We start from the raw sequence: 27,271 nt of genomic DNA on the forward strand, positions 1-27,271 counted from the left end.
GGATTTGTAAAGTTGTGACAAAAAAAAGAAATGCTAAATGTTCAATGAGAAAAACTTGTTTAACTTGATTTATACATTACAATGCATATATCTATCCAACACTAGGTACCACACATCAACATATGTAGGTTTTATCTTCTTCTGTTATTTAAAAACAAATTAAGCTTTAAAAATAGAATTAAGAGTGTTCCATAAAGCTTAAGGTAAATGTAAGAAAGGATATAGAACAGAGACCTGGTACTAATGAGTTTTGAAGATACTCATAGGAAAAATCCTAAAATATGAAGTCAAAGTGAAATATAACTAAAAAACGATAAGAAAATTTCACCCCATGGATAATAAATATAACAGGCTCATTTATTTATTCTACATGATTTCTCCCATTTTAGAAACATTGCTGTGTCCCTTTTCAATTGGATTATGACGCACACAAATGCAGAACCTTGTTTACATGTGTATCTGTAAAAACAATGAGAAGAACTGTATTTAACTTTGAGGATGAGAAGCAAGAGAATGGCATTTGCCAAAAGCATTATGGTTTGGCCTCTTCTTCACTTCTTGAATTCACCTTTCAGAAGGAACATCTGCACCCTAGTAGTTTATTTTAGGAAAATTTAAATCATCTTTATGCTGACAAATACAGCCATATTCCAAATATGTGCATCTCATAAAAGCTAATACATATTCAATGACTCATTAAAGTCAAATCTTTAAAAACATCATGATTCAAGATTCAATACATATTTTAAAACTATCAACATTTCTTAATGAAAGGATTGTACACTGTACCACATGCAAATAATTACCTTACTTAATAGTGATGATTACTACAAAATGTCTGTTAATTGAAAAGAAGACATTACTAAACTTTATATTTTGGCACAACTATTTACCCCTTTCTATGAAATTCACTGTGGTTTGAAATACTTGAAAGTTACCATTTATCAAATGCACAGTAGTTGTTATGATATTGCTGATTCTAAAACATTTTATTATTTTAACTAAAGATTAAAAGGCAGTTGTAGTATTCATTCCCTTAAAATAGTAATAGGGACAAGTTTGTCATTTTCAGCATATTGTGCTCCTGTAGTTCAGAAGTAGGCCAACAATACAATACAGGAAAGCCATTTATCTGTCATATTAAATTTCTTTGAGTCTCTGTGAGATAAAGCACCAGAAAGCAAGTCCATTTGACAGATAAAAGTAGTTTCTGACTCCATAATCTCCCTTTAAAAATAGAGAGTTGAACCTGGCCAACTCCGATCAAAAAACTTTATTCCAAACCTTTTCTGTAACAAACCTAATAAAGGATTAAAGAATAAGCCCTTTCAAATAGAAGGAAAAGCAGAAAAAAAATCTGTATCTAGAGAGATGAAGTTTTAGAAGTGAGGACCATTTCCTCATTTGCCTGGAATTCAGCAGCATGTTGTATTACTGCAAAAAGACAATTAGAAAACTTTGAAAAAAATTTCTTTCAGTACTCAAAGGGGTGAAAGAGAATCTAAGATCCTGTAGGTCAACAGTGGTGTCCCTCCCCAACCTGAGGGAAACTATTGTCATTATTTTAAGAAATATTTGACTGATAGCCATGTGTACCTGACATTTAATAAATGGGTGATAGTGATCTTGATAAGCAATCCACAGAACAGACTGCACCCAACCCCACACAGATAATCCTGTTTTCCAGACTACTTATCGTTCCAAGGCATGTTCTTCTACTTCATTGCCACATCCCTGTGAGGACACTTGAACAAAAAGCTTTTCAAAATGAATTAGCTTAAGGTAACATTATGGTTCTTTTCTAGCTGCTCATTATACAATGATTCCAAATTTGGGGTTGTATCTTATTTTGTGACCAGTATAATAAAATCCCCATCTATCCAGTTGTTTTTGCTCATTCTTTAAAGATAAATTACTCCATTTAGCATAGTCATGGTAATTACTAAATTAATATCAGGTGTTATATATTCACAAAGGGCATAACACTATATAAACCTGCCAAAAGCGATGGGTAAATCAGAGATAGAACCATAGTGATCACTATTTCACACCTTCATGGATGCTGTCTCTAAAAAATGGGCATGTGTAGAGCCCCCAAGGAGAGGAAACAACATATCTAAAGTCTTTGGCACAGAAGTCTTTGAGGTTGAGGAGCAAGGGGAAGAACAGAGTAAAAATCAGAGGAGAGCATATGAAGGTTTTGTTTTCCAGTGCAACTATGGGGGAAAATAGGGACTTTTGTAAGAATGTTTGAGTGAGTCACATGGCAAACTAACCATGAGAGGTCAAGTTCTGTAGAGTTATAGTCTCTTTTTATTTTTAATTGTTTTAGATTATTTTATTATTTTTTAAATTGTGTGTAGATGTGTACATGGAAACATGAGTGCAGGTCTCTGAGGAGACCAGAATAGAGCATTAGATCCCTTGAACCTGAAGTGACAAGTGGTTCTGCATAGCCAGACTTCAGTGTTGGAACAAAATTACAATCATCTGCAACAGCTAAACTGATTTTAACCACTGAGACATCTCCAAATGCATGGATGGGCCTAATCTAATAGTTTCCATATCAGAATGATACATTGTCCAATGTTTAGGAGAACAGAAGACACTATATATGTACCAGTGTGGTATTAAAAGCTCAGACAGACTTTATATGAGTATAAGAACATAAAATTAATATACTATGCCTGAGAAGATTATTGTCTAGATGGAATGTCTAAGACCACATTTGGAATCTGGAATTCAGGGGAGAGCTTGACCAGAGTTATAAATTTGATCTTTTCAGTATAGTTGATAGCATTTATGTATATGATGCATGCAATTTTTTAGGACATTGACTTCTTACTACTTGTGGTAAACAGCTGGGTTTAATTCAACCTCTCAAGTTCCAGGATTTGATCCAGTATTTGTGGAAATGGTAGCTTTAAATCATAAATTTTGCATAGGTGAGCTCACCATCATCTGAATCAGACCATCTCCAGCTTAATGACACAAATCCACTAATAATCATCTTGAATGTTGTTTCTATGCTGCCCTGACAAAAGCATTTCCCAATTCTTAGTAGTTACAGAACTGAGTAGAGGAAAATACACAAGACCATCCAGAAGTTGAAAAAGAGACAGATCTTGAAAAATATAAACTAATGAGTCAGTATAGTTAGAGGGGACAATGGCGGTATGCAATTTTTGACCTATGTCACACATGGTCCACCTGGACAACACATCGTACTCCCACGGGGTTGTAGGGGGTAATCTAGATTATTGGCAACTTGAATGATAGAGGAAGAGAGTGAGAAGCTTTGGTAGAAGTTGGGCATTCCCAATGATGGTCCACATTCACTGAAGTGATTCTCCTGGAAACTTACACAGACCAGGCTGACCTTAACTTGCTATCCCAATTACCTCTGCCCTTTGTGGAAATGGGAGCTTTCAAGGAAGGTTAATTTAGACAAAGATGAATCAAAGAAAGTTGGAGATTTTGTTCCACACATGGGATTAAGTCCATAAATTTCCATTCTGTATTCTCATGCACACCCTTTTTCTACAAACTTCACACACAAGATTAAAATATACCCCTACCTATTTCCTCATTGTAGCAGAATTCAGTACTCGTTGACTTCATCCCATGAGGCACATAAGCTCTAGTTATTTAGGTACTAAAAGGCATGTCTTTTACTCTAATACTACATCTCTCAGACATGGAAAAAGAAAGAATATTTTGAAAGCTCTCTATTCATGAGGTTCGGGAGATGAAGTGTGATGTATGCACTGAAATCACACAGGAAAGCATGTGATTAAAACATTATTGTACAATAGCCACAGCCACATTTTTGTCTTTTAAAGAAATCTTATTTGGTATCTAAAATTTGACGGTCACTGGCACAAATGAACTAGCACAAATACATCTGTATTTACTGGGCTTTCAACACGTCCACTTAACATGACTTTCATGTAAAAAATGGAGACAGTTTACACAGAATAACTTTTAATTTTTTATTCTCAGTTCCTGTAATTATACCACTTCCTTTAGTTACTTCTAAAAAACCTGGATATCCTACTTTTCTTAATATTTTTTAATATGTATACAACATTGTGCTTCCACGTATATCTCCACACCAGAAGAGGGCACCAGATCTCATAATGGATGGTTGTGAGCCACCACGTGGTTGCTGGGAATTGAACTCAAGACCTCTGGAAGAGCAGTCAGTGCTCTTAACCTCTGAGCCATCTCTCCAGCCCCATCGTTACTCTTTTTTACAGCATGCTCTCTGGTGTACTTTAGCAGTCACAGTCATGGCAGCAGTCAGGGCCAAACATTTGTGAAAGAATCAGTAGCGTCAATATAGATACAGGTTAATATCTGTTTTTTTTTATTTCATGTGTCAATTGTCTCTCAATACCAGGTCCCCAAGCAAGGGACTTTGCTTGCATGTTTCTTTAATGAAGTTGTAGGAAAAATATAGTAGATTAAAACTGAGACCTGGCAAGATCAATAAAACATTTTAAATAAACATATTTAATACTTAATTAATTGGTTGGAGTATATGGCTACATTAATATAATTCATTATTTTGACTTTATCTTGCTAAATGCTGTGTAATGAATATTAGAAAATATAAAATTATATATCTATGAATCATCTTCTCATGTTTTCCCATAGATATATAATTTAGCAAATGCTGGATAATATGATGAAGTTGTTTGTATTAATTTTAAAGGACAGGAAAAACATCCTAAATTAAAAAGACACACATTTTTGCAAATCAGAATTTGAGGTTCCTAAACTAAAACTGATAGAACCACTTCAAGTATAAAGAAGAAAAATGTAAAATATAATATATGCAAGAAAAATGGCAAAAGGAATGAATATGTTCCCTCAAAGTTTACATCATTAAACTTGTAGGAAAAGAATAAAACAATGTTTTGAAAAGAATAGTTTTCAAGACCCTAATGTTTTCTCAGGCACCAGAAACAGCCAGTGCTTCTTGACTTAATTTTCAATATCCAGTGTTCCAAGGCATTACTTTGAATTCTAGAATATGTATTCAACATTCACCTCTCAATTTTTTTCTATGGCCAATTCCATAAAGTACTCAGAGTAGAGACAGAATTTTAGAAAGTGCGATTGTTCACACCATTTCTTTGACTTTTATTATATTTTTCTACTTTAAGTCAAAATTCACTTTCTACAAAACATATTGTATATGCTACTGTCTACAATACAGACAGACCAATTCTGCACAGTCTTCTCCCTGTATACTTACCAAGGCAATATGAATATCAAGAAATGATGCATGAAGCTATTTATGACTGCTTTTGCTGTTTTTTAAAGACAGATTGAGTGCATATAGCTACGTTATTCTTAGCAAACATCTGGAAAGCATTTTGATTGTTTTCTGTGGCAATGAAAAACTTTCATTTTGCACATGGCTCTTGCTAACTATAATTGTGAAGCCTTGTGTAAATTAAGCCCAGTAGACACTGGCTTATATTTGTATAGGTAACTTCTCTCTGCACTAACTTCTTTCCATCTGTTACCCTAGTACCTGGAAAATATTTTTTCTAGTCAGGTATACTTCTGACTTCCTGTGTCCAGAAATGATGAGACCTCATTAGCATCATCATTCCTAGTATTTTAACTGAAATGATATTTATTGATTTCTATGTTTTCTGAAACACAGATATAAGAACACAATGCAAATCATGGTTTGTTGTGAGAATAGAGGATTCACTTGCTCGTTGAATAATGAGGCATTATTGGTTACATGTGTCCTGAGGATAGGAATTATGCTAAGCATTGCAAAAGGAAGACAGTCCACAGTCCCGAGAGTCTCCATGCAGGCAGAAGAGAGGCCAAGGGAGCACAGCAGCAGAATACATTTCAATAATGCTCTATGTTTTAATAGCAGTATGAATAGAGCCTGCTCATGATTCCAATGTGAAGAAAATAGACAAAGGTACTGCCTCAGAGAAGTTTGGAAGGAAATGGAGGAGTTAACCAGTGGGCTCTAGAGATGGAGCTTTGGTTAGAGGGGTGGGTGTTGACAGGGAAATAGAGAAACTGGCAGAGCATGAAACTGGGAAGTGAAGCCAGATCTTACCTGGGTAAGACCATAGCAATCACTCAAAGAAGGTTAGAATTTGTTATAGAGACAACTAAGGATTTGGGTTGGGTGCTGGACAGGGTGCCAGTAAAGTCTGAAAACATGGTGGCTTAATTGATTTTCATTTTAGAAATCTTTCTAATGACAAATTGATTATCATAAGTCTAGGTCTAGAAGGAGAAAAACTGATTAGAAAATGATTGAACTAATTTGAGTTAGGCTGTAACAGGATTTAAGGTTTTGTGGAAAGGAAAGATGTTCTGCCATGGAGACATTGTGATGACACAATTCCACAACTGATTTGCTATGGTACAGTAGTACTATGAAATAACCCGACCAGGGAGACACTGAGATGCCCACCACGAACTTGCTTTTGTGAGTTTGAAAAGCCATTGACACAATACTATAAACTGTTTGTTGTTTGAATTATACATTGTTGAAAGATGAAGTCTGATATTCAAAGAAAAGTTTAATTGTGAATAGTAAACGTAAAATATAGATCCACACTACTGTAATGCACCCCTCCCCTCTGCAGGCACCCATTGCTCTGAATGACTTAGTGCCGGGTAATATCCGGGTAATGCTCCCATAAATAGAACCACTTTCCTCTTAAGATAACGCACTGTTGAAAAGATGGCTGCTAAGAGCTCCTTATGGGTGCTTGATTCTGACAAGGATGCACTGGTGTCACCTGCTCCTCAGTTAACTCTGGGTTCCCACATTTTAGTGGATGCAAACTGTTTGGACCAAAGAGAAGCTTAAGAAGGGCTGCCGCTCATGCTTCTTCTGCCCTTGCTAGCTTTCTTGCTCTATTTATCTTCCATCTGCCCACTCTTTTGGAGCTGCTTTGGGGTTCCAAATGGTTACAGACAGAGAGGATCAACTACAGACCCCTTAGGTCTGCTTCTGACTGCCCTATTTTATTGGGTTTGTCAAGAAAAAGTAGAGCCAGTTATGATCGTGAAAGCCCAGGTGAAAATTGGAAACAAAAGCTCCAGACTCTACCCAGCACAGTGCAGGTAGAATGGAGGGGCATTGAGAATTAACTTTGCCTTCTGACTGGCTGTGACAGAATGGCCTGCCCCTTAGCTTTCAGCATGAAGTGGGGGTAGCTACAGGGTCTTATCTGAGGTATGCAGAAGACAGACTGAATTATATTTGTCTGTCAGTTTCAGGACCCCGAAGATGAGGCTGATGAACTTGTCCTATAAACACCTGAGTAAGTAATTCTTAACCTGAGCAGAGGGCACTAGACTGGAGATGGGTATTCAGCAGCATCTAATTAAAGGCATGAGCTCTCGAAGGATGATGTAGAATGAAAAGTGAACAGAGAATGGATTGATAAGAATACCAATACTTTCTAGAACAATGGTTCTCAACCTGTGGGCTGAGACCACTTTGAAGTCCAACGACATTTTAGGAGGAGTCTAACATCAGCTATCCTGAATAGCAGATATTTACATCAAGATTCATAGCACTACCAAAATTATAGCTATCAAACTCTGAGCCCAACTCCTAGAATCCAGCTGCAGAGAAAGAGGAGTGATGAGCAAAGGGGTCAAGACCAGGCTACAGAATCCCACAGAAACAGCTGACCTGAACAAAGGGGGGCTCATGGACCCCAGACTAATAGCTGGGAAACTAGCATAGGACAAGCCCAGAACCCCTGATTTTGGGTGTCAGTTAGGAGGCCTGGGAAATCTATGGGGCCTCTGGTAGTGGATCAGTATTTATCCCTAGTATATGAATGGACTTTGGGAGCCCTCTCCACACAGAGGGATACTCCCTCAGCCTAGACACACAGGGTAGTGTGTAGGCCCTGCTCTAAATGATATGACAGACTTTGAAGATCCCCCATGGAAGGTCTTACCATCCCTGGGGAGCAGAAAGGGGACGGGATAAGGGGTTGGTGGGGTACAGGGGAAGGAGAAGGAACTGGGATTGACATGTAAAACAAGATTGTTTCTAATTTAAATTTAAAATGGAAAAAATGCAGCTATAAAGTGACAATGAAAGAATTTTCATGGCTGTCCGTCACCAACATGTGAGGAGCTGTATTAAAGGGTCATAGCATTAGGAAGGCTGAGAACCACCGCTCCGGAAGGTGATCACAAAGGAATTTTAGAGAAGTAGGACAAAGGCACAACTGAAAGATGTTTTACTAGAAAACATTTCAAGAATCGGAGAATGAAGAAAAGGGTCCAGGGCTACATACAGGTCAGAAAAGTTGTGTTTGTAAATCTTGCCATGGTATTTACAATGGAGAGATGACAGGTGATTTTTACAGAGATACTTCTGTGAAGACTTAGTAATGAGAGTTATTGGAGACAGATAACAAAACAAGTATTGGGGGGAAGAAAAAAATTATCACATGGAACACTATACTAGAAAAAGGGTAGCATTAACTGTATATGATGTCTTTCTAGAAACAATTCTCCAAACTTATTTGCAATGCAAACAAAATTGATAGCCAATGGAACCCCAGAAAACATTGTGCTATTAGTTTTGAGGAAAACAGTTTTGGTTACTCTCACATAAAAATTTCAAAATTGAGAGGCTCACAATCATAGTCATTTTATTATTTGTTGTGATCCTTGGTCAAGAACGTAGATAGGACCTTAACAGTATTGTGTCATCCAATGAGGGCTCTTCATGTATTCAGAAGGCAGGCAGGCATAGGTTGCTTTATAGTTCCCAATTCTTCATTGGAGGCTTCAGCAGAGCAATCAAATTTCACTCAGCTATTAAAAACAATGACATCCTGAAATTCAAAGGCAAATGGATGGATATAGCAAAGATCATTCTGAGTGACATAACACAGACCAAGAAAGACAAACACAGTATGCATACACTTATAAGTGGATAGTAGCTGTAAAGTTAAAGATAACCATGCCACAATCCACAGACCCAGAGAGGCTGGGTAACAAGAAGCAACCAAGGGGACACTCAGTCCTCCCTGGGAAGGGGAAATAGAAGATAGTTCCTGAGTACATTTGGGTGTTGGTGGGGAGGGGAACATGAGGGATCACCTGAGGGCGCAGGGGAGATCACTGAAAGTGCCAACTGGAAAAGGGGGTTGTTATGATAAATCTTTCTGCCAAAAGCTGCCGAGCCCCACTGCCACATGTGTGCTTTATGCCAGCCGCCCCCCCTCCCCCCGAGTTAAGGCCTAAATGAATGCACGGAAACTTGTATTAGGTTCAAAGCTGCTTGGCCAATGACTAGGTTTCTCATCTGTTAGCTCAGTCTTAATTATCATAAATCTATATATTTTATAAGACTTATCTTATCGGATGCCTTATTGGCGTCCCTCCTTGCTGGTGGATCACATTGTGCCGCTGGAGCAGGAAGGGGAAAAAAGGACCCTTCCTGTTTCTCCTTTGCTTAAATATGAGTCTCCTTGCTATGTCACTTCCTGCCTGGATCACCACTTCTCTACTACATTTCCCAGGATTCTCTTTGACTCCTAGTCCTGTCTAACTTGCTGTCTCATTGGCCAAACAGTATTTTATTTAACAATCAATAAGATAAACATACACAGTACATTCCCCATCAGGGGGGTATTTAAGGTCAGATAGAAAGCTAGTGCAAGGGAAACTCCCAGGAATCTACAAAGATGAACCCAGCTAGGACTACTAGCCATTGAATATAAGTAGCCTAAACTGTGTGACTAGGCAAGACTTCCAGTGGAGGGATTGGGGCACCAACCCAACCACATAACCTTCGATTCGTACTCTACCCTGCCTATAGGATATTCCACAGAGGTTGTCAGAGAGGCCAACCAGTGATTGATCTAACCTGAGACTCATGCCACAAGAGTGAACCCACCCCTGACACTGCCTGGAAAGCCAGGACCCAAAGGCTGGATGGCTCAGATACCTGGGATAGAACCATATACAACTGGAGGGGAAAATGTCAATGTAATGATGTTAATGACATTCTGCTATGCTCATAGATTGGTGTCTAGCACAATAGTCATCAGAGACCCTTCATCCAGCAACTGGTAGGAACTGATGCAGAGACCAACAGTGAAACATTAGACTAAGCTCCAGGAATCCTGCTGAAGAGAGTGCTGTAGGAGCCAATGGGGTCAATGACATCACATGAAAAACCACAGAATCAACTAACTGGGTCATTTAGGAACTTATGGAGAATGAAATGACAACCAGGGAGTCTGTGTGGGGCTGACTTAGGCACTACACACACACACACACACACACACACACACACACACACACGCACACATATATATATATATATATTATATATATATAATATTATATATCACAGTTATGCAGCTTAGTCTTCTTATGGGAGGTAAGCGGAATTAGGGTGCATGATGTAAAATTTTCAAAGAATCGATGAAGAAATTATGGTGAAAAATTCAAAACATCATTTCTAAGTTTAAAAATTGTACCACTCTTGTTCAAATGACTGCAGAATCTGGAAAATCTGTTGCTGCTATTGATGCATAACATATTGCCATTATTGGTCTCTCTCTCCCTCTCTCTCTCTCTCTCTCTCTCTCTCTATATATATATATATATATATATATATATACTCATTGAAACTCAAATATGTGATGAATCCAAGGTGTTTCAGTGAGTGAGGGTTCACCTGTGCATGCAAATTTGATTTCATCTTTACTAAGTAGTAAAGTTATATGCTTGCCAAAAAAAAAAAAATAAGTGACACACTGTAAGACAAATGTCACACAATTTCAACTTTATGTGTAACCTAGAAATGATGAACTTATGGGAACAGAGAGCAGAGTTGTGGCTATTAGGCTTCAATGTGGGTCTTTTAACAACGGGGAAACGATTGGTTTAAGGATATAAAACTACAGTTGGACAAGAGGCATGGACTCTGTGAAGTCTTGAGGTCTACCGAGAGCATGATAAATATGGTTGATAACAATATGCTCTATTTTAAAAGTTGTGAGATAGTATACTTTAAGTGTTCTCAAAACAAAAATGATGAATATGTGTGATATAACATGTTAATTGGTTTAATATAGCCATGCCATTGTGAACATACTGTATTGTGTATCATAATTGTGCATGACTTTATTTATGAGCTAAATAAATGAATGGAAAAAAAGAATTGTAAAAATCACAATATGGAAAAAAATTGTACCACTCTATCAATTTTACTTTTGATATCCAGTTTCAAATTTAGACATAGAGCAAAGGATTACCAGCCTATAATCCTGTTCACAAAAATAAAAAAAACTAGGAAACATGAAGGACTCTAAGGGATAAATGGTCCTCAGGAATGGGAAATGGCGTGAACTCCTGAGCTAATTGGGAGCATGATGGTAGGGGAGAGGGAGCTGCCAAAATAAGAGCAGGACAAGAGGAGAAGAGGAGAGGAAATGGAGGAGCAGAAATATTGAGTCGGGGGAAGAATAGAGGAGAGAGAGCAGGATGAAAGATACCATATTAGTGGGAGCCACTATAGTTCCGAGAAGAGATCTAGAACTAGGGATTTCTCCAGAGACCTACAAGGATGACACGATCTGACAATGCAGGCAATGGTGGAGAGGATAACCTAAAAGCCCTTCCCCTAAAATGAGATTGATGACTACTCTTTATGCCATCCTAGAGCCCTCATCCAGTGGCTGATGGAAGCAGAGACAGACATCCACAGATATACACTGAGCTGAAATCGGGAATTTAGTTGAAGAGAGGGAGGAATGAAGAGTGAAGGGATCTGTACCAGGTTGGAGAAACCCACAGAAACAGTTGGCCTGAACAAAGGGGAGCACATTGACCCCAGATGCTGTCTGGGAGGCCAGTATAAGACTGATCCAGACCCCTGAACATGGATGTCAATAAGGAGGCCTCTGTACTCCAGGGAGCCTCTGATAGTGGATTAGTATTTTTCCCTGGTGTAAGAAGGGACTTTGAGAGCCCATCCCATGTGAAGGGTTACACTCTGGCCCTGGACACATGGGGAAGGGCCCAGGACCAGCACAGGAAGGTTTGGTGGACTTTGCAGAGCGCCCGTTGAGGGCCCTACCCTGCCTGGGGAGTGGAAGGAGGATGGGGTGTGGGGTAGGGCGGGGGTCGGGGAGGAGAGAAGGGGGTGAAGGGAGGGAGAAGGGACTTACATGTAAAACAAGCTTGTTCCCTAACTTGAACAAATAAAAAAAATGTACCACTCTATCAATTTTACTTTTGATATCCAGTATCAAATTTTCATCCCTTAAATGGCCAAACCCTCAGAAAATATTCTCTGTATTAAAACATAGAGGAAGATTCTTCCTGAAATATCAATAAAGTACTAAGTAATTATTTATAGGTAGTTTTTTATTAAATTACAAATTAAATTACAAATTAAAATTTGTAAGGATTATTCAGAAAGAATATTGCCAAGTCCACATTTCTCATATGATTGCTGCTAATAACATATGAACAACTTCAGCTTTATCATTTATAGAATTCAGTAAAATTTACAATTCACAAATAACTTAGACATGACAGCCACTAAGTTATGGTTACACACACACACACACACACACACACACACACACACACACACACCTCTGTATATATTTAAGGTAATATATAAATATACATGTGCATATATAGAAACACATAAATCTACTTTTCCTTCCCTTCAATATAAATCAAATACATATATAAAATGCATATGTAAAAGAGTTAATCATGGCTCCATTTACTTCTTAGGTAATCTTCAGTGAAACGAAACATTACAAAAAATTCTCAGAAAAAATCCTTTATTTAACTTCCATGTATATTCTCTACAGAGCTGAAGAAACTGAGCCTCACTTAGTAATTTAAAAGTGTCAGTGAACTCTGCTAAGGAGATGAGGTCAGTAAGTGAGTTTCTCTTGAAGACACTGTCACTGATTCTTGCTAGCAAAGGACAAATAAAATTTTAAGAGAATATTTGGCCTTTAAAATACTTCCAGGTCAAAGGTGTTTTCTAATGTTCAAGAAAAATAAATAAATCTGTGTACTGAGCCAAAATCGATGTGTGAAATCCAGTTTTCTCCATAGCTTTTTGGTTGATGTTGTCAGGTGCAGGCTCTCAGGCTGGTGGCTCCTGGCCCTCACAAACTGTAAGCAGGCTTGTTTGGTCCATGGCTTAAAATATTTTTAATTATAGCCAACATTTCTGAACTGACAGAGTTCTCCTAAAACATTCAAATATTTGGTAATGACTCTAAATAGGAAAAAAAAAAAAAGCCACTGCATCGGTTCCCTCCATTGTGTTCTGGCCTGTGTTAGCCTTCTCATTTTATTCCCTAAAGTAGAAATTTTTAAATTGTCTAAACCTTGCAACTAGGCAAAGCAAAGAATTGACTATAATTTCCATGCTGGACTAATATTGACTTCCTGTTTGCTCTCACTTCACATCTGTTTGTGGTCTTTTTGGTGATAATTTACCCCAATGAACTACCTTTAGTGAATATAAAAGTTCAGTATCTGGAGGAAGCCAGAGAATCACCCAAAGACTTACTTGAATACTTGGAAATGGCACACTCAGATTGGCAAGACTAAAGGAGGTAGCACTATTTTTTAATTAAGTTTATTCATTTATTCTACTTCCTAAAGAAAGTTTCCCTTCCCTCCACTCCTCCCCTTCCCTCCCCCCATCCACCTCTACTCTGTTTCTGTTCAGAAAGGGCCAGGCCTCCTGTAGGTATCAACAAAGCATGCCATATCAAAGTGAGGTAGAAATCAGCTCATCACAAAGTCTTCACAGGTAAATCTGTTTGTAGGTGAGGAATTAAGTATTAACAACAGGGAAATTCTATCAGGAATTTCTGCTGAAAGGAGCTATAGTCATATTTTCTAAGACCAGAAGATATCAGAATTACTTGGAAGAATATATAATAAGAGTTATATATTGTAGCATCTCCATTTTCAAATGAGAATCTATTTTCTCTGGAATATAAGGATGTCTATGATGTGACTATACTGACTGCAGAGCAGCTTCTTATCTAATATTTTCAAACATTTCTGAGCAGCTATAAGTCCATTAATGCTTTTCACTAGCCTGGTCTTGACCTCTTTGGGTATCACTCGTCCCTCTCTGCATCATCCAGCAGGTAATGGACGAGTGATACCCAAAGAGGTCAAGACCAGGCTAGTGAAAACCACAGAAACAGCTGACCTGAACAAAGTGGGAGCTCATGACCCCAGACTGATAGCTGGGAAACCAGCATAGAACTGATCCAGACCCCCTGAACAAGGATGTCAGGGAGGAGACCTCTAAAATATATGGGGCCTCTGGTAGTAGATCAGTATTTATTCCTAGCAAAAGAATGCACTTTGGGAGCCTATTCCACATAGAGGGCTATACTCTCTCAGCCTAGACACACAGAGGAGGGCCTAGGCCCTGCTCCAAATGATATGGCAGACTCTGAAGATCCCCTATGGAAGGCCTTACCCTCCCTGGGGAGCAGAAAAGGGATAGGATGGAGGGTTAGTGGGGGGGCAGGGGAAGCTTATTTTTAATTTAAATAAAAATATGTTAATTAACGCAAAGTTTCTGTGTAATGTTTTAGTGAGCAGGAATGTATATAATGTGATGGTAAAATTTTATTTGTTGGTGGATAGATTCTGTAACTTTTCACATTGTTTGTAGCTTAGATAATGGGTGAAACTCAGGGAAATACGTCAGATAATTGTGATTTGGAAAATTTTGCTAAGAAATGACTTGACTCTGGGAATGTAGCTCATTCCTAGTGTAGAAGAAGCTACTGTGTACTACTTCCAGCATCCCCAAAACAAACAACAATAACAACAGAAATTTTAAAAAGGATTAATCCAGATAAAATTACATTGTAAATATTATGAAGTCACATCAATCTTAAACTAAGAATTTTGATATACAATTATTTGTTCTTTTTTTATAAGAAGGATGACAGCATAAGAGGGAAAATTGCTCCTTGCACATAAAATTCTATGTGCAATACAGACACTGAACAATTACAGTGATGTAGTTTTAAATAACTAGCAGGTTATAGTAACCTCAGAACAGAGACTTTGCCCACATGGACTAGCCATGCTTCTGACAATTTCCAGAATTTTCAGTCAAGCAATTATTAAATATTCTTGAAGTCAGCCCTGATAAAATACAATTCATTCATAGTCTTTGAGTACCAATTATATGGCTTCTGATGGGAATCAAAAGAACCTATGCAAAGGAACAGTCTTCTTCAAAATGTCAGAGAGCTGAATTAAGTATTAAAACTGTTGTACTATGTGCATTTATGGAAATATGTACAAATGAAGAAAAATGAAAAATAAAAGGCAGTGGTTACTTAAATGGAGACATACCGTTCATAGAAGCTATTCAAGACAGCTTCTTTTTTGGATTAAATTTCATTTAAATTTAAATTTAAAACAATTTTATTTTATATATCAATCCCAGTTCCCTCTCCCTCCTGTTCTACCATGCCCCCTCCCGCCAATCCCCAACCCACCATCCCATCCACTCCTCAGGGAGACCGATGCCTCCCTTGGGGGATCATCAAAGTCTGACACATCATTTCGGGCATGGCCTAAGCCTTCTCCCATGTATCTAGGCTGAGAGAGTATTCCTCCTTAGGGAATGGGTTCCCCAAACCCATTCATGCACTAGCAATAAATACTGATTCCACTGCCAGAGGCCTCATAGACTGCCAGGCCCCCCAACTGACACCCACATTCATGGGTCCTGGTTCAGTCTTATGCTGGTTCCCCATCTGTCTGACTGGGGTCCATGAGCTCCCACTTGTTCAGGTCAACAGTTTCTGTGGGTTTCTCCAGCATGGTCTCGGACCCCTTTGCTCATCACTCCTCCCTTTCTATAATTGGATTTGAGGAGTTCTGTTCAGTTCTTAGCTATGAATCTCTGTCTCTGGATCAAGGCTCTAGGATGGCATTTAGGTAGTCATCAATCTCATAGGGGAAGGGCATTTAAGGTAGCCTCTCCACTATTGCTTAGATTCTTAGTGGAGTTTATCCTTGTGGATCCCTGGAGATTTCCCTAGTACCAGATTTCTCCTTTAGCCCATAATGGCTCCGTCTATTAAGGTATTGCTTTCCTTGCTCTCCTGTTCTTCCCCTAATTCAGCATTCCTGATCTCTCCTGTTCTCCTTCCCCCTACCCTTCTCTTTCTCCTCCCTCCTTCTCCCCCTCCCCATGCTCACAATTTACTCAGGAGGTCTTGTCCCTTTTCCTTTTTTGTGGAGGTGGTCCATTTATGTCTCTCTTAGGTTCCTTCTTGTTTCCTAGGTTCTCTGGGGTTGTGGATTGTATGCTGGTTATCCTTTGCTCTATGTCTATCTACTCAAGAGTGAGTACATATAAAGGACACAGTCAACAAGACAAAGTGGCAGCCCACAGAATGGGAAAAAGATCTTCACCAACCCTACATCTGAGAGAGGGCTGATCTCCAAAGAACTCAAGAAGCTAGTCACAAAAATACTAAATAATCCATTAAAAAGTGGAATATAGATCAAAGTAGAGAATTCTCAATAGAAGAATCTCAAATGGCCAAAATGCACTTAGAAATTGTTCAAAGTCCTTAGCTATCAGGGAATGCAAATCAAACAACTCTGAGATACCACCTTACACTGGTCAGAATGGCTAAAATTAAATTAAAAAAATTAATGACAGTTTATGCTGGAGAAGATGTGGAGAAAGGGAAACACTCTTCCACTGCTGGTAGGAGTGCCAGCTCATACAGCCACTTTGGAAATCAGTGTGATGATTCCTCAGGAAAATGGGAATGAGTCTACATCAAGATCTAGCAATTCCACTCTTGGGCATATACCCAAATGATCACATTGAGACCAAAGGACAGTAGTTCAATTATGTTCACAGCAGCATTATTTGTAATAGCCAGAACCTTGAAGCAACCTAGATGCCCATCAACTGAAGAATGGATAAAGAAAATTTGGTACATTTACACAATGGAGTACTACTCAGTGGGGGGGGGGGGCAATGGAATCTTAAATTTGCAGGAAAATGGATGGAACTAGAAGAAACCTCCTGAATGAGGTAACCCAGACACAGCAAGAAAAACATGGTATGCACTCACTCAAGACTGCTTCTTTATTATTCTTTTAAAAGACAGCTTCTCAACCGAAGAATGGATAGAGAAAATGTGGTACATTTACATAATGGAGTACTATTCAGTGGTAAAAAAACAATGGAATCTTGAAATTTGCAGGAAAATGGATGGATCTAGAAGAAACCATTCTGAGCGAGGTAACTCAATCGCAAAAAGACAAACATGATATGTACTCACTCATATGCGGATTTTAGACATAGAGTAAGGATTACCAGCCTACAATCCACACTGTAAAAGAAGCTAATAAACATGGAGGTCCCTAAGAGAGACATACATGGTCCCCTGGAGAAGGGGAGAGGTTAAAGATCTGCTGAGCAAATTGGGAGCATGGGAAGAGGGAGGAGGGAGCTAGGAGAATGAGAAGGGGAGAAGAAGAGGGATGCCGAGGACATGAGGGAGCAGAAAATATGAGTCAGGGGAACAATACACGATAACAAGAATGGAGATATCATAATAGAGGGGGACATTTTTGGTTTACAGAGAAATCAGGCACTAGGGAAATGTCTGGGGATCTACAAAAATGACACCAGCTAACTCAGCAACGGAGGAGAGGCTACCTTAAATGCCCTCCCCTGATTATGAGATTGATTTATATGCCTTCATCCAGCAGCTGGTGGAAGTAGACGCAGACACCCATAACTAATCACCAATCTGAACTGGAACCCAGATGCAGAGAAGGACCAGTGAAGAGCACAAAGGTCGAAACCAGGCTGGTGAAACCCACAGAAACAGCTGACCTGAACATCAGGGAACTCTTGCTCCCCAGTCTGATAGCTGGAATACCAGCATGGGACTGATCCAGACCCCAGGAACATGGGTTTCTGTGAGGAAACCTCAGAAATCTATGGGACCTCCTGTATCCCTAGCATAGGGGTGGACTTTTGGAGCCCATTCCATACAGAGGAATACTCCCTGAGCCAAGAAACACTGGTGTGGGCCTAGGTCCTATCCCAAAGGATACGAAAGACTCTGATGACTCCTTATGGAAGGCCTCACCATCCAGGGGGGAGCAGAAAAGATATGTGACAGATAAATTTTTAGTGGGGGGGGTAGGAGAAGATGGGTGGGAGAAGGGAACTGGGATTGTCATGTAAAAAAAATCCTGTTTCTAATTCAAATAAAAAAAGTTGGAAAAAAAAGACAGATATATATATATATATATATATATATATATATATATATATATATATATCCCAGGATGGCCTTACAGTTAAGAGCACGTTTCTTGTCCTCCCTGTTCTACCTTCCCCAGGTATTTGTACTACAGGCTTCTGCCATGTTGTCCAACTTACATTGCTGATAAAAATCTCGCATGGATCTATAATGAAGCTCTTGGTGAGAACAGGACTGGAGGAAACTTACTATAATATAATAAACACTATTCATGACAAACCACAGTCAAGAAAAATTTAATTTTTCATCCTAAATCCGGAAAAATTTAATGCAATTCCAATAAATTAGGAATGCAACAGGGCTATCCCTGATTCTTTTCATAGCTTGAAGCATTTGCAATGAGACAAAAGAAAGAAACTGACTTTGTACAAATAAGAAAATAAGCCAAATTATCTTATTTGCAGATGATTTGAAATTACACGTAAGAGATCCCCAAAATTCCAACAGGAAGTGGCTATAAATGATCAACACCCTTTTAAAGTTGCGTACCAAAAAGCCAATTTTTTAAAGTAGGCTTTTTAAATGATAATAACAAATATTCTGAGAAAGAGAATGAGGAAATATTCCAATTCATAAAAGTCTTAAGAAAATTCTAGGAATAAACCTAAATAAGGAGGTCAAAGACCTCTACAATGAAAACCAATCCTAAACTCATAAACACACAATAGTGCCCAAAGATAGAAATAGAAGATAGTAGAGGATGGGAGGGAGAGGGAACTGGTATTGACATGTAAAATAAGATTTTTTCTAATTTAAATAAAAATAAAAAAGATACATTGATATCACTTTAAAGAAAAAAATATAACACAGTAGAGTCTTGGCTTTTTGATGATTAGGTTTAAATGACCACTTTACAAACCCAGAAACAACCTGGGAAATGAGTCTCTCTCATTGAGGAATTGACTAGATTGGGTTGGCATGTAGGGGTGTCTTTTATGGGTTATCTTGATTGTGTTCACTGGGGTGGAGCATGCATTCACTGTGGGCCCTGTCATTCTCTGTGCAGGGGATCGAGGACTGTATACGAGCAGAAGTGAGCTCAGTATTAACATGTCTGCATTCATCCATTACTCTCTTCTGTTGACCATGGATGTAATGTGACTAGATCTCCATAACTCTCGTTTCTGTACTTTTACTCCATGATGGACTATATAACCTGGACTGTGATCCAAATAATCTCTTTATTGCTTAAAGTGCTTTTGACAGAGTAGTTTATTTTTTTTAAATCACACTAACAGGATATTGAAATGGACAGCATGTTTGAATGTCATAGCAAAGAGATGCAGACTCTGTGGTTGCAGTGGCTGCCTGTCCACCTTTGATGGGTAGGGGCCATTCAGCAGCCGTCTGCTCTGCTCGCTTGAAATGGTCCCTTTCCCACCACTCCTAGACTTCTGCTCAGAAAGTAGAAAAATGTATTTCCTTTTGTCATGACTGGATTTTTTGAATATTTTTCTTTAGCCTTATACATATTTTCATGACTAGACCTGGTAACCAAAAGTATAACATTCAAAAGCAGATAAATTGAAATCTTAATATGATTATAAACAAAAGCACATGGAATGGCCGTGTTACATATCTCTTCCAGATAGAAAGAACAAAGGGGACAAAATTATCGCTCATTTTCAACATAGACAGTAAAGAAGACATAAGATAGATATACTTACCAAATACATATGTTTGTCTATTCACACATATGACACAACACAGCATATTGACTGCAATGGATTTTTGCAAATCATGTAAATTTTAGCTATCAACTTCTTTCACAATGACCTTTACAGATTAATCAAACCATAATTGTAGGGAGCTGCAGAAAACCGCACCCAAAAGATGGCGCCGGTTTCCGCCTTCCGCCAGCCCGACGGCGAGCGCTCTCTGTGGTAAACAACTCCAAATAAGGCAAAGGTCATGTATCCTCTTAATTCTGCTTGGAGACAACCTATCCTGGCGCGCCACGTAGGGTTAGGTGATTGGTAGATGTAGACTATATCAAGCCCCGTCTCCCTCGGCCCGGGGCCGCCGCCATTATACATTGTACAAAGCAAAGAGGTTCCCGATTAAACTGTGTTTGAAGAAGATTCCTCGGTGTGGCGTCTTTCTTGCTGGTCAAGGGTGGACGCCGCAAGTGGTAGCCCGTACGTACGGGGAATCAGAACGGGGAATCAGAACTTCTCACAGTCGGGGGTAAGTTCCCAAGGTAAGTGGAACTGTAAAGTCCGCGGTGAATGCGGAGATAGGTCTCCGGTAAAGGAGCACCAAGGTCCTCGGGAAAGAGGAGATAAGTCTCCGGTAAAGGAGCACCAAGGTCCTCGGGAAAGAGGCGATAAAGTCTCCGGAAAGGAGCAACACTGTTCGCGACAAAAGCGAACCGAAAGTAAAAAACCTCGCTTCTGCTTTAATTTGCAGAGTGAGAGTAAGTTAATGGACCCCGCTATTATAGTGGTGATTTGGCTGCTTTTTGACATCGCAGTGTGGGCTTTTATTTTCTGGTGGTGTTATCCGACTTGCAGTGAGAAATCAAAGGAGAAACAGAAAAGGGATAAGAAGCAAGTTTATCCTTCTCTAGGAAGGTTGAGAAAGGAGTTAAAAGAACCAGGAGAGGATTCAGAATCAGAGCAGGATATATGTGAGGATGAGGACATCATGGAGGAAGAGGAGGAAGAGATTATTGAGCTCATGGAAAAACATTCATTAAAAGTATCAGAAAAACAGCGTCCTAAAATGGCGACTGTAAAACAAGGGCACCGCCCTACCGCTCCTCCCCCCTACTGCTCGAAAGAGGAAGTAGGAGGTCCTGGTTGCTCCACCTTCTGTCCGGAAGTGTGGCGTACGGTTCGCACTGAGCTTCAGGTTACTCAACCACTGGCTTATCCAGTTTTTACAGACGGTAACCAACAGAGATATCATGAACCAATTGACTTTAAAATAGTCAAAGCTCTGGCAGAATCGGTACGCACCTATGGGGTGACGGCAGCTTTTACAATTGCTCAGGTAGAAGCGCTCGGTCGCTACTGTATGACACCCAGTGATTGGACAAATTTGGTAAGAGCTTGCTTATCACCAGGACAATATTTGGATTGGAGAGCTTTTCAAATTGAGTTTGCCAATGATCAAGGTGCGATTAATCACGCAGCTGGTGATCAATATTGGGATGTGGACATGCTTCTTGGTCAAGGACGTTTTGCACAGCAACAAACAGGATATCCTCCTCAAGTGTATGATCAGATTAATCAAATAGCCATTAGGGCTTGGAGGTCTCTGCCTAACAAAGGTGAGGTCAGTGGAAATCTTACAAAGATATTACAAGGTCCTATGGAACCCTTTTCAGACTTTGTGGCAAGAATGGTAGAAGCTGCAGGAAGAGTGTTTGGGGATCCAGATACTGCTATGCCTTTGATCAAACAGCTGATTTATGAACAGTGTACAAAAGAGTGCAGAGCTGCAATAACTCCATATAAGGGTAAAGGCCTTGAAGTCTGGATGAAAGTCTGTAGGGAGTTAGGGGGTCCGCTGACTAATGCTGGACTAGCAGCTGCTGTGATGCAATTAACTAAGAAAGGTGGAGGTTCAGGAGCTTGCTTTAAATGCGGCAAGCAAGGGCATTTGAAAAGGCAATGCCCCGAGGGAGGAAACACTAAAGTCAGTAACTTTGCTCCACGCCCTAAACAACCTGGCTTATGTCCTAGATGTAGAAAAGGAAATCATTGGGCTAAGGATTGTAGATCAGTAAAAGACATCAGTGGACAGCCTCTTGTTCAGGGGTATGGAGGAGCCCGTCCAAAAAACGGACGACGGGGCCCACGACCCCAGGGCCCACAAATATATGGGGCCATGGAGGATCAGAACCAGGAGCAGAGTCCCGAAACCTGGCCCTCTCTTCGTCATCCGAGGGACCGAGGAGAGCCACTACAGGCTCCGCGGGGCTGGACTTACGCTCCACCACCAGACTCGTATTAACTCCCAGAATGGGGGTCCAGCTTGTTGACACCGATTTTAAGGGACCCCTTGAGCCTGGCACAGTAGGTTTGCTTATAGGAAGATCATCTGCAGCGTTGAAAGGCTTACGAGTACATCCTGGAGTTGTAGATCCTGATTACATGGGTGTAGTAAAGATCATGGTAGAATCTCCTAGAGGGATTACAGCCATTTCTCCTGGTGACAGGATAGCACAGCTACTGCTTTTGCCAAGTTTGCATGACAAGTTTCCAGCACAATCCAGAGAGAGAGGAGAGGGAAACTTTGGTTCTACTGGATCAAACTTAACTTTCCTAGCTTTAGATCTTGATCAACGTCCAACCCTTGAGTTAATAGTGAATGGTAAGAAAATCTTAGGCTTACTAGATTCTGGAGCTGATAAGAGCATCATAGCCACTAAAGATTGGCCCTCTGGCTGGCCTATACAGGTTTCTTCTCAAAGTTTACAAGGTTTAGGCTATGCTAAGGCTCCTGATATGAGTGCTAGACAATTGCCTTGGAAAGATCAGGAAGGGCATTCAGGGACCATGCAACCTTATGTGTTAGACTTACCAATTTCATTATGGGGAAGAGATTTGTTAAAGGATATGGGTTTTAAACTCACAAATGAATACTCAGAAACATCTCAAGGTATCATGAAACGAATGGGATACGTCCCAGGCCGAGGCCTCGGGAAACATCTGTAGGGTCGTGCCAGTCCTATTATCCCACAACCAAGACCAAAGAATCTAGGTCTGGGTTTTTCCTAGGGGCCACTGAGGGAGGTATTCCTATTACCTGGAAAACAGAGGAGCCGGTATGGGTTCCTCAGTGGCCACTTTCCTCTGAAAAACTGGAAGCTGCTAAGACTCTAGTGCAGGAGCAGCTGGATCTGGGGCATATAAAAGCCTCTGTATCTCCATGGAATACTCCTATTTTTGTCATTAAGAAAAAATCTGGTAATTGGAGATTGCTTCACGATCTTAGAGCTATTAATCAGCAGATGCAAATTATGGGCCCTGTACAACGTGGTCTTCGGGCAACCTCACTGTGGATAGTTGGGATAAGCTTGGAAAAGATCTAGATTTTGTCTGGGCACAGGGAACGCTGAAGCCAGGGACGAGGCCTATTTGGAAAATGGTTCGCAGCTGTCTAGAGGATCAAAGATGCCGCAAGGCTGTAGAAGAGGGCCAGGAGACGTTAGAACAGCTGAAGGAAATAAATAGATGCAAGTCATGGGGCCTGTGCAGCGTGGTTTACCATTGCTGTCAGCCCTACCCAATCATGAAGAACCTGATTTGTGATGTGTGCAGGATAGTGTTAGGTTTGCTTTTACTTTACCTTCTATTCTCCATACCATTATATGAGTGGGTGGTTTTACCCCAGGGTATGGCCAATAGCCCCACTATGTGTCAGCTTTTTGTGTGTCATGCTATTGCTCCTATTAGAGAGAAATACCCTGCTGTGAGATGTGTTCACTATATGGATGACATTCTCTTAACTAGTAAGGAGTTGAAATTGCTGCACTTAGCATATGGAGATTGCATTGGATATCCAATCTACCCTTAATGCTCAATTGAAAGGTGGCATTATGGTTTTGAATCAACACATTGATCTATTGCAGGAACAATTGGATACTTTATGACAACTGGCACAGTTGGGATGTGAATGGAGAATGCCTGGTTTGTGTATAACAGCTGTTTCCTTTCAGAATTATTCTTTAGCAGCAAACACGTCTAAACAACCTTCATAGTATCTTCTAGGCAACTGGTCTGGGGATTTTGACAAGCTGATGCAGGAGCTGAGACTCTCCATAGTGCATGTGAATTCCACCAGGGTCGACATCTTGGTTGCGGAAGGACTGTCTGCGTGGATCACTCAAGCAATGAATCATCTGAAAGAGTGGGCGGGAATGGGTGCCCTGGGAGGAATGCTTATCCTAGTTAGTTTCATAGCCTTATGGTGTATCTGCAGGATGAGGGTCACACAGCAGAGAAGTAATACCATGATTGCACAAGCCTTTAGTTTAGTTAAGGAATGGGCTGGAGTAGGGGTTATGTTTTCCATGATGCTGTTAGCCATTTTTGTTTGCTTGTGGTGCCTATGCAGGATCAGGAAGTCGCAAAAATCCCAAGCTGCTATGTTGGTACAGGCCTTTGCTGCTGTGGAAGCAGGACAGTCCCCTCAAGCATGGTTATCCATGCTGACAGACAAATAGATGTCTGTCTCGCCCTTGCTGAGTGAGTGATGCGTATCTGAATCAGTCATGCTCAATGACGGGCACCTACCCTCATGCTGATCGAATACATGTGTTCCCTTCAACCTAAGACATGAGCCTGTGAGGGCGACACAGTGTCTCTTTGACGGGTAAGATAGGGACACTGGGGTTGAACCTAAGACAGAGATGACTGAAATCTGACAACAGATAGATACTGCTACTCCTATAATATTAAAACAAAAAGGGGGAACTGTAGGGAGCTGCAGAAAACCGCACCCAAAAGATGGCGCCGGTTTCCGCCTTCCGCCAGCCCGACGGCGAGCGCTCTCTGTGGTAAACAACTCCAAATAAGGCAAAGGTCATGTATCCTCTTAATTCTGCTTGGAGACAACCTATCCTGGCGCGCCACGTAGGGTTAGGTGATTGGTAGATGTAGACTATATCAAGCCCCGTCTCCCTCGGCCCGGGGCCGCCGCCATTATACATTGTACAAAGCAAAGAGGTTCCCGATTAAACTGTGTTTGAAGAAGATTCCTCGGTGTGGCGTCTTTCTTGCTGGTCAAGGGTGGACGCCGCACATAATAACATTTATGACACTGTCAGCTTTGTGTTTCCTTATATAGATCTAGAAATTAAGTCAGGGTACTCTAAGCTTACATTCAGAAGCTTATACTTGGAAAAAAGTATAAAGAATAATTGGCTAAAGTTGCATTATCTAAACATTTTAAGATTAAATGATATAATGAATTATACAGTATAGTTTGTGGCTTCTTGCCTGGCAAGATACTTGATAAATAATAGCTAAATATTTGATACATGGTAATTACTTACCATAAGCAATTACATTTTCTCATCTCTTATCTCTTACCCAGACATTAAATAACAGCATCATCATGAAAGAAAGATGGCCACCATTCTTTGACACTTTCTTTTGAGAAGTGGAGTCTTTCTGACAGGTAGCTCTGAGATTGCCTTCACCAATAGAATTACATAGAAATGACACATAGAACCAGGTTTGCCTTTTGATGTTGTTTGTTTGATTGTTTGGTTGGTTGGTTGGTTGAAGGTTTTCAAGCAAGTAGCATTCAGCTCCTATCTCACCCAAAACTCATTCTTAGGAACAGACACTGCTGTCAGTCTCAACTACCCACAGGGAAAGGCAGCTGAGCCTCTGGATGAGAGTACCATCTATTCTCTGGCATGTGGGGGAATCACATCTATGTTGGGCCACTCAGCCAATGCCCTATGAAGCACAAATAAACCAATGGCATCAGTTCTATGCAAATCATGTATTCCTGAGCCAAAAGGATGTTCTAGTTGCTTTAAGCTAAGTAAATATTAGGAGGAACACACAACACACACACACACACACACACACACACACACACACATATATATATATATATATATATATATATATATATATATATATATATATTCCATTTGCAAAAATAGCCACAGGTACCAGAAATGACATAAAGGATTAAATTTTGTGTGAAGTTTATGTAAAATTATGCCACACACATTTTCCATTATATAGAACTGGTGATAAAACATGGATTAACAGATAAGAGGTCATGTGCCAACTTTGGAGATACCTGGATGCTACCTGGAGTGCAATGCTGGTAAGGACAGCTTTGGCAGCACATTTCACTGTGAAGCTGCTGCTGACTGATTAGCATGACATCTTAGTCAAACCTTTAGAAATTTGTTCATTTGGGGTGTTACGACATTCAAGTGGGAGATCTCCCAAAATGTCACTTCATTCTAAAAATAACTCATCAGAAAAATAAGAACAGGTGCATTACTATTCATTGAGACTCTTGAACTTCCTAAAGCAATATGCAGAGTTGGTATTGTAGCCACACAGGAAAAGAGGTTATGAGAGTGAAAGGGATTGTTAAGGAGAAGGGTTCTAGAGGATAAAGAAGGGGGTTGTAAGTGAAAGTTACTAAAATGGATTTTTATAAATAATATGGTTGTTAAATAATGCACTTTAAATGTAGTGTCATTCAGAAAGATGGCTGTTGCACGAGGCTCTAAGATGTGGACCTGATTTAAGAAACATGAAACTAAAGGAGAGTTGTTTGTGAAAAGGAAGAGAAGAAAATGCAGGAAGAAAAACTCAAAGAGGTTGAATACAAGTAAAGTATGGTTTATATCTTGGGGAAATTCAACATTATGTAGAACTAATTAATATCACTAAATAAACATAATTAAACAATCATCACTATTTTTAAGTTTTTCTAAAACCCAATGTAATTTCCCATTTTTAAAAAATGCCTGCAATGTTGAAAAGGCTTGAACATCCTAGGCAAGCCTTCTACCACTGAGCCATATCCTCTGCCTCATAAAATCATATATGTACTTGAACAACGGCAAACTCATCTCTCCTGGTTTAGTTTAATTTATTCTTGAAATTTCTGGTTTTTTTATTTCCCCTTTCTTTTTTCATCTTTTCCTTACTTTCTTTTTTTTGAAAATCAATTATTTTAATTAGCAAATGAGGTTGGTTTTCTACAAAAATAGATTGCAATATAGTATCATGGAATAGGAATAGAAGGAAATAATTGTTGCACTTTCTCTGTTGAAGCAACAGTGGTTGGGAGTAAAAGAGAGAACATGACCTGGATTCTATATTCAGTCCACTTTTAAGTTGGACATTGTTCAAATAATTTTACACATATTTCCTCACCTGTCATCATGGCATTGGTATCAACCTGAA

General features: G+C 39.7%; 1 protein-coding gene and 1 long non-coding RNA gene across 2 annotated transcripts in view; one reads left to right on the forward strand and one right to left on the reverse strand.

Moving 5' to 3' along the window:
- The window catches only part of LOC103160471, a 55,232-nt gene extending 44,604 nt beyond the window's left edge, over nt 1–10,628 (forward strand). The window contains exons 5-6 of the long non-coding RNA XR_004771856.1: nt 7,273–7,322; nt 9,854–10,628. This is a non-coding gene — a long non-coding RNA (uncharacterized LOC103160471). The remainder of the gene's footprint in view (nt 1–7,272; nt 7,323–9,853) is intronic.
- The window catches only part of Cntnap2 (contactin associated protein 2), a 1,481,094-nt gene that overhangs the window by 1,336,584 nt on the left and 117,239 nt on the right, over nt 1–27,271 (reverse strand). The window lies entirely within an intron of this gene.

Source organism: Cricetulus griseus, assembly GCF_003668045.3.
Source record: "Cricetulus griseus strain 17A/GY chromosome 1 unlocalized genomic scaffold, alternate assembly CriGri-PICRH-1.0 chr1_0, whole genome shotgun sequence".
Classification (NCBI taxonomy): domain Eukaryota; kingdom Metazoa; phylum Chordata; class Mammalia; order Rodentia; family Cricetidae; genus Cricetulus; species Cricetulus griseus.